The 16,166-nt window shown below is 50.3% G+C and overlaps 1 long non-coding RNA gene across 1 annotated transcript; it reads right to left on the minus strand.

The window, feature by feature from the left end:
* LOC110257364 lies at positions 458-4,951 on the minus strand. Its single transcript, XR_002339877.1, has 3 exons — positions 3,402-4,951; positions 1,429-1,552; positions 458-534 (listed from the first exon to the last, which is right to left on the minus strand). It is a non-coding gene; the product is annotated as an uncharacterized LOC110257364 (long non-coding RNA).

Raw genomic sequence — 16,166 nt, forward strand, 5'->3', positions numbered from 1 at the left:
CTGATAGGAAAAACGGGCTCAGAGAGCTTCAATCATTTTGCCAGTTTCCCATACCTAGTAAGGATTGAGGACGAGAGTCAAGCCAAGCCTGTTGGTGTCTGTAGCTGAGCCCAGTGCTGCACTCATTGCTATGATTTACTCCTTTCCTGCCCTTGCATGTCCAAGACAGTCTTCCCCTCTTTCCACGTCCCCAGATCTAGCCTTGGCCCTATTGACAGCCAGCTGTGTGACCTTGGACAAGCCATGAACATTCTCTGGGCCTCAGTGTACTTACATATAAAATAAGAGCGTTTGCTTCGATTGGGAGATTCTGGTAGAGATACTCCAGGCTCCCTCAGGCTCCCTCCACTTAAAAATGGACCCTTGTGTTATTTTAACTGTTTTCTAAAGGGAGACTCCATTTACACAAGATAATATGGCTGGATTGACAAAAAAAAAAAAAAAAAAAAAAACAATAGTTCTCTTGTTTGGGGCTGGAGTGACACCGACTCTCTGTCTTCTCCTGCTTGTCCCAGATGGCAGTCCTCTCTGTGTCTTTGATGAATAAAAAATGTGAAAACAAATTAATAATTACTTAATACTTGCAGTATTTTTGGAAGGCAGAAACCTTCCACACAGAACCAGTGGCATTGCTGATCTCTAAGCTCCTTTCCACTTTTAACGCATCCGAAAGTGAAGCTATTGGCAGGGCCTGGCCTGATTTTAAAATCCCCTCAAATGCAGGCCTCCTGGGGTCTGGTTCTTATTTGCAAGGCTGCTTTATCCTATTAACAGAATCAGCAGAGGTATCGACTTTCCAACCCCTTCCACTGTCCCTGTGACAAGCTCTCATTGCTCTGAGCCCTGATCTGCCTAATTTCTCACCACTTGAGCAGTGGAGGAGTTCCCTGCCACTGATTGCCTCTTACCGTCGGTAATTATTTTTCCAACGTCATCCCCTTGTAAATATTATTTAATATTCTCAGGGTGCTGTGACATGTTGGTTTCTCCAACTAATCAGACTTTGGCTTGACCGAGATGCCATCCCCTGCTGATGGGGGCTGGAGATACAGAGAGAATGCCATGGCCAAGCCACCTCTGAGTCACGTCCGCCAGATTTAAAGCAGGATGGAGTTGGGAGGTTCACCTGAGCCACCTGCTGATACTGGGAGTGGCACTTCCTCACCTTGGCACAGACCACATCTGGCCCAGGCAGGCTTTGTTTTCCGTAGGCCCCTCCAGACCTTTCTATCTCAGCAGCGTGGGGGCTGCTTATTCTCCCCCCAAACCCTGGGCACCTGCTGTGGACTGGCCCCCCTGCTGAGATGGGGGGTGAGAGCCAAACCTCATGTCAGCTGCTCCCTGCTGGGGGGCAGGGAGGCCTGTTCCCCCCCCCACCCCCCGCCAACAGCTAGGTCTTCTGTCCTTTGGGCTCAATCTGGTGCTCACCTGCATGGACTTGGTAGATTTCTCTGGAAAATGGATCTTCAGGGTTCTCAGGCTGTCTATTAAAAATGCATGGTGGGAGGAAGTTAGGAGAAGTAGAGGGCTTCTCAGTTCAATGTCAGATGGCCTATTTGAAAGAAATTCCACAGGTGTCTCTTCCTTGGATCTCTGTCCTGCTTCTTCCCTCCCCAGATTTCGCCATTTTCTCTGTCCATCTCCAGAGGGGTTTTTTTTTTTTTTTAAACCTGGCTTGAGTCTGGACTCTCCATGTCTAAGGGGATGCCAGCAGTTGGAGTTACACGGTGAGAAGAGGGAACTGTCGCATGAGATGCAGTTGGAAACAAATGTGGGGCCTGCACCAGGGCAGAGAGGCTGGGAGAGCTGTCGCAAAGGAGGAGGCATCTGCATCCAGAATGCAGAGCTGGGGCCCATAGAAGAAACTGCACTGGGCGGAGCTTGGCTTTCTTCCTTCTTCACCCAGCTAATACTTTCTGAGCACCTGCCCTGTGAGCTTACATTCTGGTTGGGGGGAGGGGTGTGTGAGGGGGCAGGCAATAAGCATAAAAAGTAGATTTTATTTATTTTTGTCTTTTAGGACGGCACCCACGGCATATGGAGGTTCCCAGATTAGGGGTCCAATTGGAACTGCAGCCGCCGGCCTACACCAGAGCCACAGCAGCTCGGGATCTGAGTCTCATCTGTGACCTACACCACAGCTCACAGCAACACTGGATCCTTAATCCACTGAGTGAGGCCAGGTATGGAACCTACTTCCTCATGGATGCTAGTCAGGTTCGCTAACAGCTGAGCCACGACAGGCGCTCCTTATTTATCTATTTGAAGAAGTAGATTTTAGAGTGTGTTAGTTGTGAGAAATGCTCTGGAAAAAAAGTAGATCAGGATAAGGAAAAGTGAGAGTTCTGGCAGGGTAAGGGGGCACATTGTAGTTTACATGGGGGACATTTGAGCAAAGATTTGAAGGCTGAGAGCAAGTGAACCATGTGTGTATCTGGCAGAAGAGTGTTCTAGGCAGAATGAGCAGTAAGTGCAAAGGCCCTGGGGCAAGAGCATGTCGGGTGTTTTAGAGGAACACCAGGGTGTCAGCATGGCGTGAGTGGAGCATCAAAGGAGAGAATGGAAGGAGAAAACATCCAGGTTACAGAGGGGTCGGGTTGTCCAGGACTTAGGGGCTGTGGTAAGAGGTTTCGTTTTACTCAGTGAAATGGGGACCCATTAGAGGGTTTTAAGCTGGAGAGTGATTGGTCTGACTTTTGTTTTAACAGGATCACAAGCTGCTGTGTTGGACATAGACTGCAGAGGGATGGGTGGAAACAGGGAGACCAGTAAGGAGGTTAAAGCAATAATCCAGGTGAGAGATGGCGCTGATTCGGATCAGAGTGGTACCAGGTGTGCACGCGGGGGCTGCCTTCATGACTCAGTGCCCTTCTAGCCTGATAACCCTTCATTCTGAAGTCTCAGCTTTCTGAGCAGAATACTGACTTGTTGGGTCCCCTCACCCCCACCCCATGGGTCCCCTACTACTGTCCCATCAGGGATCTGCCAGCCCTGCCTGTTCCCAGATGCCCATGGTACATTCGGGTAGGCAGGGCAATGACGACGGACTGGGCAGGGCTGTCAGAGGAGTTCTGGGTGGTGGGGTGGAGGCAGGAGATTCAATGGCTCTGTTAAGAAGCAGGAAGTGAGCCAGGGCCGAGATGGGCTGTGGTCACCGCCAGCACCCGGCGGGGCTGTTCCTGCAGCCCCTGGGCAATAAGGAGGGTCACCCTTGCTATTTGGGGGCTCTGGTAACTAATGAGAGTTGAAGGCTCTTGGTAGTAATTTGTCCTGGTCAAGGATGATTCGTGCACCTACTTCCACCAGGGAATGTCTATGGACTTGGAGGCAACTAACATGAGCCGGCGTGGAGTGGGGGCCTCCCTCCTCGCTGCTGGGTATGTGCTGGGTCCTTCACTCACCTTCTTCACATGGGGCCCCAAGTCTTTAAGGAAGCAGATGACGAAACAAGGCTCCGAGAGGTGAGGCACGGGCCAGCAAGTCTCAGAGTCAGAATCCCAGCCTGAGTTCAGCACGGCCCTGCCACCGCGCAGCACTCCTTAATAAGAATGGTTACGTAATCTGTGATAATTACCAGTGGATCCAAGGCTGCCAGCCTGATAACTGGCAGTGTCCGCCACTTACAAGGGTGGTGGGCAGGCCCCGATGGCCTCTTGGTTCATGACAGCTTGCTCAGACTCTTAGTGTCTGTATCTAGCCTTGGGCACAATGGGCTGGCCTGGCTCTGGTGGGGTGGCACCTGGAGGAAGGGGAGCAGCATTTGGTCCTGAAGGAGGCTGCTTCTAGCCTCTTTTTGGACCCCCGGGGCTACCGAGGGGCTGCTCAGGCTAGGGTACACCTGAGTGGAGGCAGAAGGTATTTATTTGCTTTAGAGAAAGATGCTGCCAGATGTAAGGCCTCTGAGGGGCTGATTGAATGCCTGAACATCGTCTGTGGTTCAATAAACTGTTTTATTGCAAGCCTAGCAGCCCAAAGGTAGAGAACAGAATATCGGGGTTGAGCCGGTGTCTCCTTGATACATTTTGAGTGAAGAAGGCTCCACCGTTGTTCATTTCCCTTTTGGAAATTGTCTGCTTATGTCCTCTGCTCATTCTTCTATTGAATCTTCTTTTATTAAAAAAAAGTATGTGTTTATCTTATCATAACATATCTTAATATTAGAAATATTTCCCCCAATTTGCCTTTTAACTTTATGATGTTTTGAAGTGTATATTTACTTTTTTATGTCAAATATGCCAAGCTTGTTCTTTTTGATTTTTCCTACTGCTTTAATACTTAAAAGTCCATTCCTGAATCAAGATGGAATACCCATTAACCCATATTTTGTTCAAATGTTTCTCAGTGTTATGGTTTTTTGTTTTGTATTTTGCCACAGTCAAAACCATGTTTCCTCAGCCCCACTTAATCCGTCCCCACCCCTACCTTTCATACCTCACATCTGTTCTTGATTTTTTCCTCTCCATATTTTAAGTCCTAAAAACCACCTCACACCTCAATCCGTGTCCTTTCCTCAGCCATCAAGGGATTCTCATAAACCTTTTTGATCCCCTCAAGGCATTTACAGCCAGAACTACACCCATATCTGGCCCTTGGTATTACAGTCTGGTGATGTGGAGTGCTTTTCTTGTTGCTTCTCAAGGCTAGAATCATGTGTTCACAATTCTGTACTTTCTTGCTCCAAGCATGAGGCTAACTGCATAAATTCTTTATTGACTTGGAGATTACCTCCCCCTTTTGAGAAGGCTCTGTCCCTGCATTAAAGGGCCTAGAATGGCCAGCAGTTGTTATCTTGTAGATGAAACAACCCATTTCTCTTCACCTTCCTTTTGATATCAAGCCTCCTTTGCTATCAGGAAGCCTTTTTCTACTCCATGTCATCTTTGGTATGACATGTCACTATGGAGTGCCAATCACAGTAACTCATTCCATCCTTCTGCCCACAGAGATAGACACACAACTTCAGCTAAGCCACTTGGCGTCTTCCCTGGGATGCTTCTTCTAGAAGGTGCAGAAAGATACTGCATGCTTTTGGTGTTATGGTGGTAGAGGGACTCTGAGTTGGACCTATTAGGGTTCGTCATACCCATTTTAAAAAAGCCCTTGCACCAGAAATGAGGATAAGAACAACACAGAAGGAAGCTGAGCCTTGAGATAAGAGTCAACATCATCACTAGAACACCTGGATCCAGCCCCACCTGCAGCCCATAATTCCTAGGATTCCTCTAAATGAGCCAATACAATAGTTTTTTTTTAAATTTCTTTTTTCAATTTTATTTTATTGTGGTAAGAACATTTAACATGTGATCTACCTTAAATTTTTAAGTGTACAGTACAGTGTTATTGATTATAGGTACAAAGTTATACAGCAGATCTCTGGAACTTATTCATCTTGCTTATTAGGAACTTTATGTCCATTGACTTGTAACTCCTCATTCCCCCTCTACCAACTCCTGGCAACACCATTCTAGTCTTTGATTCTGTGAATTTGACTATTTTGTTACTTCATACTATCCACAGCAATGATGTGGAAAAAACCTAAATGTCCATCAAAAGGTGATTTGATAATGAAAATGTAGAATTCACATGTGGTGGAATATTATACAGCCTTAAAAAGAAGGGAATTCTATAATATGTGACAACCTGCATGAAACTCGAGGATATTATATCGAGTGAAATAAGTCAGTCACCAAAACAACAAATACGTTTTTTCTTTAAAGCTGTTTGTGACAGTTTCCTGCCCTTGCAGTCAAGCGAATCCTAATTCATTCTTACATTTGTGAGGCTTTAGCCTTCATTGCCTTCCCATCTACAAAACTCCCAAGATGGCAGAGCTCAAAGGAGCACAGAGACCACAGGCTGATCCTGCAGTTGGTGAAATCAAGATCCCAGGAGGAAAAAAGAACTCATCCAAGGTCACATGGTGAGTTGTTTCCTTCCCAAAAGGAAAAAGAGCTTGAGTTCACTGGCCAGCAGCCTGGACTATGTCGTGGGCCTCAGCCATGGCATTGGAGTTCTGAGTGGTTGTTGATCTGTTGTTTTTGGACGCCTCACCCAGACAGCATTGCCGCCACCCCACAAGCATGTGCTCAGCCAAGGGAGAGCTCCAGGATGGGCCGGAGCCAGGCTGGGGAGGATGTTGAGTGCCGCTATTTCTGCTGCCCCTGACTTGGTGGCCCCTGTCGAGAGAGGGTGGTGGTGGTGAAGACCAAGATTGCCATTTACTGCGTGCTCACTGTGTGCCAGGCAGCATCTTAAACCATAGCAATAGCTCTACATACACTCACCTTCATGTGGAAGCCTGGCGGCGTCCTCGTGAAGGAAGTATTATGGGAATCCCCATTTCACCTGTGAGGAAAACAGGCCTAGAGAAGTTAGGGAACTTTCTGAGAGTCCCACTGCAATTGAGCTCTGCGCTTAGACTAACCCAGGCTAGCCTGACTGCAGAGCCTAAGGTCTTACCCTTTGCATCAGGAGAGGAGGACTCAAGCTGACAGGGGACAGGCAGGCCCGTAGCTGAGTGGACGGGGAGCATGCTCTGCTCCCAGCTCCATCCAAGGGTGGCCAATTCAAGGCAGGCTTGTCAGAGCTTCCAGTTTTTCAAGAGAAGTCAGGAATATGGGTTTTTATATGAAACTTCTCTGTCTTAAAATGTTGGCAGCAAATTCAGGTTTAAAAAAAACACTGTGCACGCCAACCAAAAACACATTTGCAAGCCCAACTTGCAACTTTTCTGCTCTACTCTACTTTTGTGTGGCCAGAGGATGACGTTCTAACCCACGGGGTCTCTGCCCATCCTCTGGTGGGAGAACTGATGTCGTTATACCCCAGTCCTGCCCGGGCCCACACTCACTCATTCTGAATGTGCCTCTGCAGCGAAGCACCAGAAGTAGGGACAAGGTGGGGGCGTGTGGAAGCTGAGAGAGCAGACAGAGACTTATTCTTCAGTTTTACAGGTGAGGACAGAGGACCAAGTGAGGCAATGTAAATGGTCAGTAACCCACCCACCTCGTGAAAGAGCTGCTGGGCCAGACTCAGGTCCTTCTGAGGCACAGGTGTGGTGCTCTCATAACCACAGCATTACCAGCTGACTGCCCATTAGGCTAGAAAGAAGAAACACCTGGATTCTGGAAATGAATGAATCCCAGCCTTGCTCAAAATGATAATACTGGGCAGTTACTGAAGTTTTCAGGGACTCGATTTCCTCATCTGTAAAATGGGGGTGGTAACCACCTCTCAGGATAAGAGTGAAGAGCAAATGAATAGTGAATGTGGAAGTAAGTCTTTTTCTTCCCCAAGTGTCCAGGACACAGCCAGGCACCAGGAAGGCAGGAGGAAGGGCCTCGCTCATGCCCTTTCCTCTCAGTGCCGTCCTTCCTGCCTTCACTCAGACCCTTCGCTCTTATTTGGTCCACACTGAATGCAGACAGGCTTGGTCATCTGTCAGAATCGATTAGAGGGGAAGGCGATGGGGAGCTGGCCTGGTAGCAGGGCTGTGTCACTGTGGAGAGCTGGGCTCAGTGGCCTCTGGAGGCAGGGCTGGGCCACAGCACCCGAGGCCCTGGGTACTCCTCAGAAAGAGGCTCAATGTGTTTCCCCCCTCCTGTGGGGCAAGGGGGCGTCCCCAGGGGGCATTTGAGGAGGCTTCAGGCCCGCAGACTCATAGGACACTGCTGCCAGCTGGAGGTGGGGGTCCCAGTGCTTCTCTGACCCAGGGGGTGCTCTGGCACACACACTGCCACTCCACGCCCTCTCCCTGGTGAGACGTGACGAATTGGTCCTGATGCCCTTTCCTTCTCAATGTGATGCCCCAGGCAGCCTCAGCCAGTGCAGGAAGTTGGCACGTGAGGGAAAGCTGCTTGTCTTTCCTGGTCCAGTTGAAGTGCCCTGGTCTTAGAGCAGGGGAGACAGGCCCACAGAGGACAGAGGCTCTGTTCAAGGTCACCTGGCATGTTCATGTCAGAGTGGCATCCCAGTTGTTCCATGTGCAGCCTGGAGCCTGGGCTGCATGGGGCTGGGGCTGCTCCGTAGGGACAGGTTCCCATGGTCTTATCCACCTGCCCCAAGTTCAAGAGCTGTGTTCTCACTTGTGTTCCCCATCAGGAAACTGCAGTTCTGCAAGCATGTCAGGAGTCTTGACCCTGATGTAACCCTCAGACAAGTCCTTAAGCTCCTCTGGGGCTGTTTTCCTCCTACATGGGGTGTTGGTTCTGCCCCAGACTCCTGTGAAACCCCAGCACCCAGTCCCTAAAGGATAGGGGGCTGTATGCTCCCCACCTCCCCTAGCAGGGCACTGAGCCAAGGATGCTCACAGCCCCCTCTGGGTGCTGTGTCTGGAGCCAGGGCCTGCGTGCTGAGCATGCACTGGTGCATGATCACATGCCAGAGCAGAGTCTGTCCCCTCCTGCCCAGTCCTCGGGGGCAGAAGTGGGGCTGTGCCTGCTACATCTCCAGGTCACCATCCCTCTGTCCTGGGGCCTGGCACAGAGGAGGAGAGCGAGTAAATGAATGGGTGGATGGATGAATACGATCCTAACAGCCGTGCTCATCCAGCCCCTTCCGTGTGCCCAGCTCCCAGCACATGTCATCACTCATCCTGGCGGCCGCCTTGTGCTAGAGGGGGAGCCACACCCCTCCCCGTCATCTGTTCACTATGTGAACACACCCCTCTCTCCCAGCCGTCGTTCCCAGAGCTCTCCAGAGCCCACAGCCACCACTGGCTTCTCATAGGCATTAGCGGCCTCACCCTGCATCCTTGGTCTGGCAGGCCTGGGACTCTCATCTCCCCAGCTGTGAGATCAGCCCCCAGAAGAATGATCAGACCTTGGCCCCCCTGTGCCTGCTCAGCCTGGCATGTCTGTGAGGTTCTCAACCCTTTTCCTGGTGCCAGAAACGGCCTCTTGTCTCGAGGTTCTCCACAAGGCTTTATACTGACTTCCCCCCACCTCAGCAGAAATGATCAGTGTTGGAGTTCCCGTTGTGGCGCAGTGGTTAACGAATCCGACTAGGAACCATGAGGTTGCGGGTTGGGTCCCTGCCCTTGCTCAGTGGGTTAACGATCTGGCGTTGCTGTGAGCTGTGGTGTAGGTTGCAGATGCGGCTCGGATCCCGCGTTGCTGTGGCTCTGGCGTAGGCTGGTGGCTACAGCTCCGATTCAACCCCTAGCCTGGGAACCTCCATATGCCGCAGGAGCGGCCCAAGAAATGGCAAAAAGAAAAAAAAAAAAAAAAAGAAAAAAAAAGAAAGAAAGAAAAGGAAATGATCAGTGTTGAGCAGGACTGAGGCCAGTGGGATGAAGGCACATCTAAACCTCAGTATGAAGTAGAACTTACAGTTAAAGCTGCCCAGAACGGAGTGAGCTCTTTGGAAGTAGCGTGTTCTCCATTCCTAGAGGTAGGCAAATAAAACCTAGGCAGCTTAATGGGGCTAACAGAGACATCCACCAGGAGAGCAGCTTCAGTAGGTAGTTGTGAAGTTCCCTTCCAGGTCTTAGATCACAGATCTTTTTTCTAGGACTTTCTCCTCAGACCGGTCCCTAAGACAGACACAAGCAATAGCAGATCCAATTCAGGGCAGAGGAAGGGGGAGTCCAGAGGCTGAAGGTGAGTTGTTTGTGAACACACAGCTAGGCTCAGGACCAGGGATCCTGGAACCCAGCCTTTTTTGCAGGGTCTTCACTGGTCCTCCCTGAATCAAAGCCAAGGCTAACTCGAGACCCTAATCTGGCCCAAGAGGTTCCTGTCATGGTGCTGGATCATGGTGGATCCAGCTACCAGATGGATGAGAGCCCAGGAAAGCAATAGGTGTGGGGACTGGGGGCTTTGGGTTCAAATTGGCAAAATGAGGGGATACATGGGGGACAGGTAGCTTTTTAGGGGCCCAAGGCCATGGACCTCTGAAGGCCTGTATGCCCAACCCTATGAGGAGGAGGGGGGGAGCGTACCCCGAAACTCTCCCTCTTGCGAGTTCTACAGAGCTCACCCACCTCTGTCTCTCTCACATGCTCTGCTCCGGGACAGACACAGCAGCACCCACATCCAAACCACTCACATCTCTCTCTCTCTCTCTCTTTCTCTCTCACACACACACACACCATGCCCAGGAACACCCACACGGAGACACAGAGACACACCTTCCTGGAGCCACACCTCCAAGCATGCAGGCCCCACCCTCTAGGAAGCCCCTGCTCAACAGCTGGCTGGGGGAGGTAGGCAGGGCAGGGGTGTGCACTGGCTCCATGACCTGCAAGTCTGATTGTCTGGAAGCCATTTCCTGCCTTTCCCCACGACCAACTGCCCATCCGGGGCCAGCAGAGCTGGGGCCTGCAGGGAGGTGGTGGAGCAATTCAGCAGGCTCTCAAGTCAGCTAATCTGGGTTCAGGTGTTAGCTCTACCACCGTCTAGCTCTGTGACTTTGGCAAGTCATAGGACTGCTCTGAGCCTCAGCTTCCTCATCTGGAAAGTGGGCATAAACATAATACCTCTTAGATCTACTAATCCCTGTAGCCCACAGGCCTGGCACATAGTGGGTGTGGAATAAACGGAGATATTACTGGCAGCTCAAGGCAGAGTTTCAGCTACCAGTTGGCCACTTACTCCTGACATGAGCTCACATTTCCATGGCCGGGGTGGGATGTTCCCAGAAATAGTCTTTGATATTGAACAGCGAGCAGCCCCTCAGCTAGAATCTGAACTAGAATCTTAGCAATTTAATACCTTTAATACCTTTCTGGAACCATAGACTGCAAAATCCAGAGGCTTTGCCAGCATATTTGAGACTCTCAAGGATCTCAAAGCACAAATCTCAGAATCTTAGAGCTGTAAAGAGGCCTTGGAAATATGTGGTCCAGTTGCCTCGCTCCTGAGATAGAATCCCAGAAACATGGAGCCTCAAGAGTGAGATGAGAACGTCGAGCCCATTCTAGTCCAGTTTGGTAGAATCATAAACTGAGGCTCGGAGAAGGTGAGCACCTGGAGCAAGGTTGTACAGCAAGTTAAGAGGAAGCATTGAGACCAGAACCCTGGTCCTGGCTTCACAGGCTTAGACTTGGCCCATTTATGGAGGCCTGGAGGAGATGGGGAAGGCGGAGGAGGAAACATTTGGACCGAAGCAAGGATTTTCCAGAGATTGTTTTTGAAAAATCAAACCAAAAAGAAAAATGGGAAAGGGTGCTGGCTTCCCTTTATTTTCTGCCTTGTCTTCCTCTGGGCACTCATTCTCTGCCGCTCTCAGCCGGCCCCCAGCTCTGCTCACAAGCTGCTTCCAGCCGCCCACGGGCTTCCTAAAACAGTCTCTGCAAGCTAATTCCAGAGGGTGAATGGCAGAGAGCAGGCCTGGGGGGCTGGGGGGCGCTTCCTTAGCTAGCGCAGGCTCAGAGCTGGCTGCCCCCAATCCCAGCCCTCTCTCCAGAAGCTTTAGCCTCTGCCCACCCTGGAGGGGAGTATGGATGGGGTCCAGCTCCCACCACTACTGCCTGGCTGCTCAGAATAGGCTATTTTTCCTTCTTAAAAATTTATTTTTTAAAACTAGGTATTTAATAATACATATGTAATAATAAACCTGAAATATTGCATATTTATCATAAAATAATCAGAAAAGTGTGAAGAACTAAATTAATTAGATCACCTGTAATCAAACTGTGCTAAATGAAACAACCATCAACATCTAAACATATATCCTTCCAGACTGTGGATGGAGCACATCTTTTAGAGAGAAGGGCTGATTCAGTACATAATGTTCTAAAACCTGTTTTTTTTCCCAATCATATATTCATAAACATCTGTCCTAGTCAACAGCTGCACTTCTGCAACGTGAATTTTAGTGGCTGCATGGCACCCTGCATATGATTACACCACTCTTTACTCAGCCAGTCCCTACTGCTGAAAATTTTAGCTTATGTCTGTTTTTTCCCCATGAGAAGCAACAAATCATTCATTCCTGTAGTTACATCTTTGGTTATCCTAATTATTTCCTGAGGACAACTTTCTGGACCTGGAATGACTGGTCAAAGGGTTACCCTTTTTTAAAAAGATAAATGCAAACTTATAACTCTATTCTCTTTTTCTACAATGAACATATAATAAAGAAAACTTAGAAAATACAGCTAAAGAAAAAACTCTTTAACTTCCCCTGGTTCTTACCACCAAACTGTGGTTAAGAATTTTGCTGTAAAACACTAGTCTTTTTCATGTACATGCATCTGTGCGTGTGTGTGGGCGGGTGATACACATCTACAAATAATGCAATTCCACTGTACATGCTGTTTTGTAAGATTTTGGTATTTTTTCATGTCTGTAGATTTACATTTACTGCATCACTTTTATCAGCTACATAATATTCCATTGTATGTATATATACCTGGGCATAGCCACCCTCCTATTGCTGGGGAACGGATTTCTAATTTTTCACAAACATTCTGTAGTGAACATACTTAGAGAAGAAGCATCTTTGCTTCTCAACCACATCCATTCTTAGGCTCCATAGTAGTGGACTGGCTGGGTCACGGGCTTGGTGTCCTTGAGATTGCTTCATTTCTCACCATAACGCCAAACATCCAGCCGGTAGAAAGCCTCCACCAAGTTCTGCTGGTGGCTACAATGTGTAGAACCAGGCAGGGAGCTTGTTCTGTATCTCCTGCTCTCCAGGCTGATTGCTTGCATAGGGGCCTCATAGGCTCATCTGTGCTTCCAGGAAGGGAGGCTCAAAACTAGGCTCATGGGAGCCCAGCTCACAAGCTAGTTGCTACTGGCTCTCCACTGCCCTCTTCCTGAATATCCTGGGCAGGTCATGTGCCCTCTCTCTGCCTGCAGCTCCCCACTCACCTGGGACTATGGAGAGCAAGTGTGACATGTCACCATTGTTCTGAGGAGAGGAATGATGCAGCCTGGATCCTGCCAGTTGACAGTTGGTGCTTAGATACTATAGGGCTGGCCTTGCAGGGCGTGGGGGCCCTGGCTGCAGGCCTGAGGGGTGTGTGAAGGGGGCTGAGCTCCACCAGAGGCTGGAGGTCAGCTTGGGTGGAAGAGAGAATGGGAGCACCAATGCAGAGGGGAGGTGGCATTGCATAGCTGAGGAGCTCAGAGCGAGAAGGGCCAGGAGCCAGCACTGGACAAGGGGTAGGACAAGCTGAGAGAGTAGAAAGGGGCTCTGCCCAGAGCTTCCTGGGTGCTCACGGCCAGGTCTCCCCAGGACTGTCTCTCCTTATCCAGTGCCCCTCCATCCATCATGGCCACTGCTCTGTTCTCTGGGGTCTCACTCTGTTCAGACTGGGGGAGCAAAGAGCCATCTGAGAAAGAAACAAGCTTAGAGCCAACCAGAAGGAGAGAGAGAGAGAGCTGGGGGTGGAGGAAGGAGGGGGAGGCGACGGGGACTAGGAGAAGAGAGGCAGCCACCCATGAGAGGAGGCCTGCCACCCAGACCTCTTTATTGACCAGCACAAGGATCTAGACAAAGACCTTCCTGGAGTTCCCACTGGGTGCAGAGGGTTAAGGATCCAGTGTTGTCTCTGCAGTGATTCAATCCCCAACCCAGTACAGTGGGTTAAAGATCATTGCCACATTTGTGGTGTAAGTCACAGCTGCACTCAGAGTCCACCCCCAAGAACTTCCATGTGCTGTGGGTGTGGCCAACCCCCCACCCCCACCCCAAACCTGAGACCTTCCCAATGGTTAGCTCAGAAGCAGCTGCATCAGACCTTTAAACTGGGAGATTGGGGTTTTAGGCAGCTCCAAGTCATCCCTCTGGATTATACTGCCCTTTGTGGTTTTCCACGTACCCTCACATTCCTGATCCCAAAGCTCACACCCTGGGCAGGCAGGGTTCAGGGATGATGTCAACTCAAAGTGTGTGGCGATGAGGAAGCAAAGCAGATCTGGCCACCAGCTAGAGATGAGGATCTTGAGTTGGGCTCAGGCATTTGTTTCATTTAACTCTCACTCCTCATTGTATGCCTATGTTTATTTTGAGTATTTCGCTAGAGTACAATGGAACCAATCCCTGTGCAATGAGTCAGGACATTTGAGCTGCCCAGTGAGAATGCAGTGAAGCGTGGAAGTCCAGCGATGTCCTGGGACATCGTGGGCACTGGCCAGGGAGACATTTCTTTGAGCAGTTACTCTGCTCAGTGCCCCTTCCCCAGCTAGGTCCCTTTAGTCACTTGATTCAGGTGAGGTCCACCTCTCAGTGGACTCTTTCTCTCCTTCACCCACTCTGAGCTGGGGCTGCTGGGAGTGGTGGGTGAGCAGTGGTGTGCTTCCCTCACAAGCACCCATCCGTGCCCAAGCTTGGCTGTGGGAGGCAGGGTGGGCAATGACCTGCAAGCCTCTCAGCCACCCTCCTCCACCAGGGGAACAGCTTCTGGGAGACTGAAGTTGGAGGTGTTTTTGGAGAAAGAAGCACACCCTTGGGGAAGTTCCTTTTGTGGCTCAATTGTAACAGCCGGACTAGTATCCATGAAGGCACAGGTTTGATCCCCGGCCTCGCTCAGCGGGTTAAGGATCCAGCATTGTTGTGAGGTGTGGTGTAGGTTGCAGACGCGGCTGGGATCTGGTGTTGCTATGGCTGTAGTGTAGGCTGGCAGCTGCAGCTCGGATTCAACCCCTGGCCTGGGAACGTCCATATGCTGCGGGTACGGCCCTAAAAAGCCAAAAAAAAAAAAAAGCGCACGCCCTTGGCCCTTCATCTTGGGGTTGGGACATAGGGAGAGCAGAGCTCTTGCCTGAATGGTCTAATAATAAAAATATCAATGGGTGACTTTTAAGAGCACTCAATACACGCCTGGCATTGTCCTAAGTATTTAAATGTACTACCTCATTAGTCACAAAATGTGGCTGCCATTATCATCCCCATTTTACAGATGGAGAAAGTCAGATACAGAGAGCTTAAGGAACTGGCCCAAGATCTCACAGCCAGCAGGCAGCAGAGCTGGATTTAGAGTCCCTGCTTGTCACATAGAGCCAACCAAACACTATTCAGGCTTTATATCATCTGAGCTCTGTGAACCCCTCAAGTCCATCCTTGGCTTCCCAAAAGCTTTCTTCCTCTGGCCTGAGCCCTGGAATCTTCTCCTTGCCTGGGCCAAGCCACCCATCTCCAGTCAATACTTCATGCTCCCTGAAGGCGGCAGCTTTGTCTGTCTCCCTCCCTTGCATTTCCAGTGCCTAGCAGAAGTGCTTGCAACAGAGTAGTAACTGGGTGACTAGATGAACAAGATTTGCCCTGAGAAGAGATTATAATGGAGTGATGCCAACTCAAGCTGCCTGGTCCAGTCCTACCTGCGTGAAACTGGACAAGTCACTCCACACCTCTGAGCTTCACCCTCCCCCACCCATAAAAGAGGGACGTCGAGTGCCTTCCTCCCATCTGTGGGGCCACCAATACTGTGGGGCTGTCCAGCTGCTATTATTGGTATGTTATTACCCAAAGACACACCACTAGTATTAGACCCTGTGTCTGGTCAAATGTGGTTCTCTATCCACACCCCCTCTCTGGATGCTGCTAGGAGCTTGGGGGGGCGCTTCTGGGCTGGACCAGACCCTCTCCTTCACCCCATGTGAGGAAGAAGTCCTTGTTGACACCTGTTCCTAGCCCCAGCCCCAGCTGCTATTCCTGGGCCCTCCCCATATCGCGAATCACCAGGCATTTTCCCTCCTAAATTCTGCTCTGCGTTTCCATAGGAACCGGGGGGGGGGTGGAGATGGGGGAGGGTCCTCCCCCACGGAAGGGAACTTCATTTGGGGCTGTTTGGGAGCGGCTGGCAGCGCCTGGCAGAGCTTCCCCCACTGCTCCTCTCCCCACTTTCCAGACCCCTCCCTGAACAGCATGTTCCTCCGACCGTGATTTTTAATGCATTTATCCTGGCGCTTAATTTATCCCTCATTGTGATCAGATTTAGCTGAGAGCGCTGTGTGCGCAGCGCAGGCATGCCTGCATATTCATGAGCTGGTTCATTCATGCCACCCGAGAGGATGCCAGGTGCGCAGGAGCAGCGGCCTGGGGCCATGGATCCCATCTGCAGCAAGGATGACCTAGGGTCAGGGGTCAAGGGCCACGGCTGGAGCCAGGTAGGTGGCCTAGGGTACAGCCTGTGTGGGGAGTTGCTGGGTGCAGGCTCTGGAGTCAAACTGTCTTTAAGACTTTCTCTGCCATTTCTTTATCTTTTTTTTTTTTTT

The sequence above is a fragment of the Sus scrofa genome, chromosome 17 (genome assembly GCF_000003025.6).
Source record: "Sus scrofa isolate TJ Tabasco breed Duroc chromosome 17, Sscrofa11.1, whole genome shotgun sequence".
NCBI lineage: Eukaryota > Metazoa > Chordata > Mammalia > Artiodactyla > Suidae > Sus > Sus scrofa.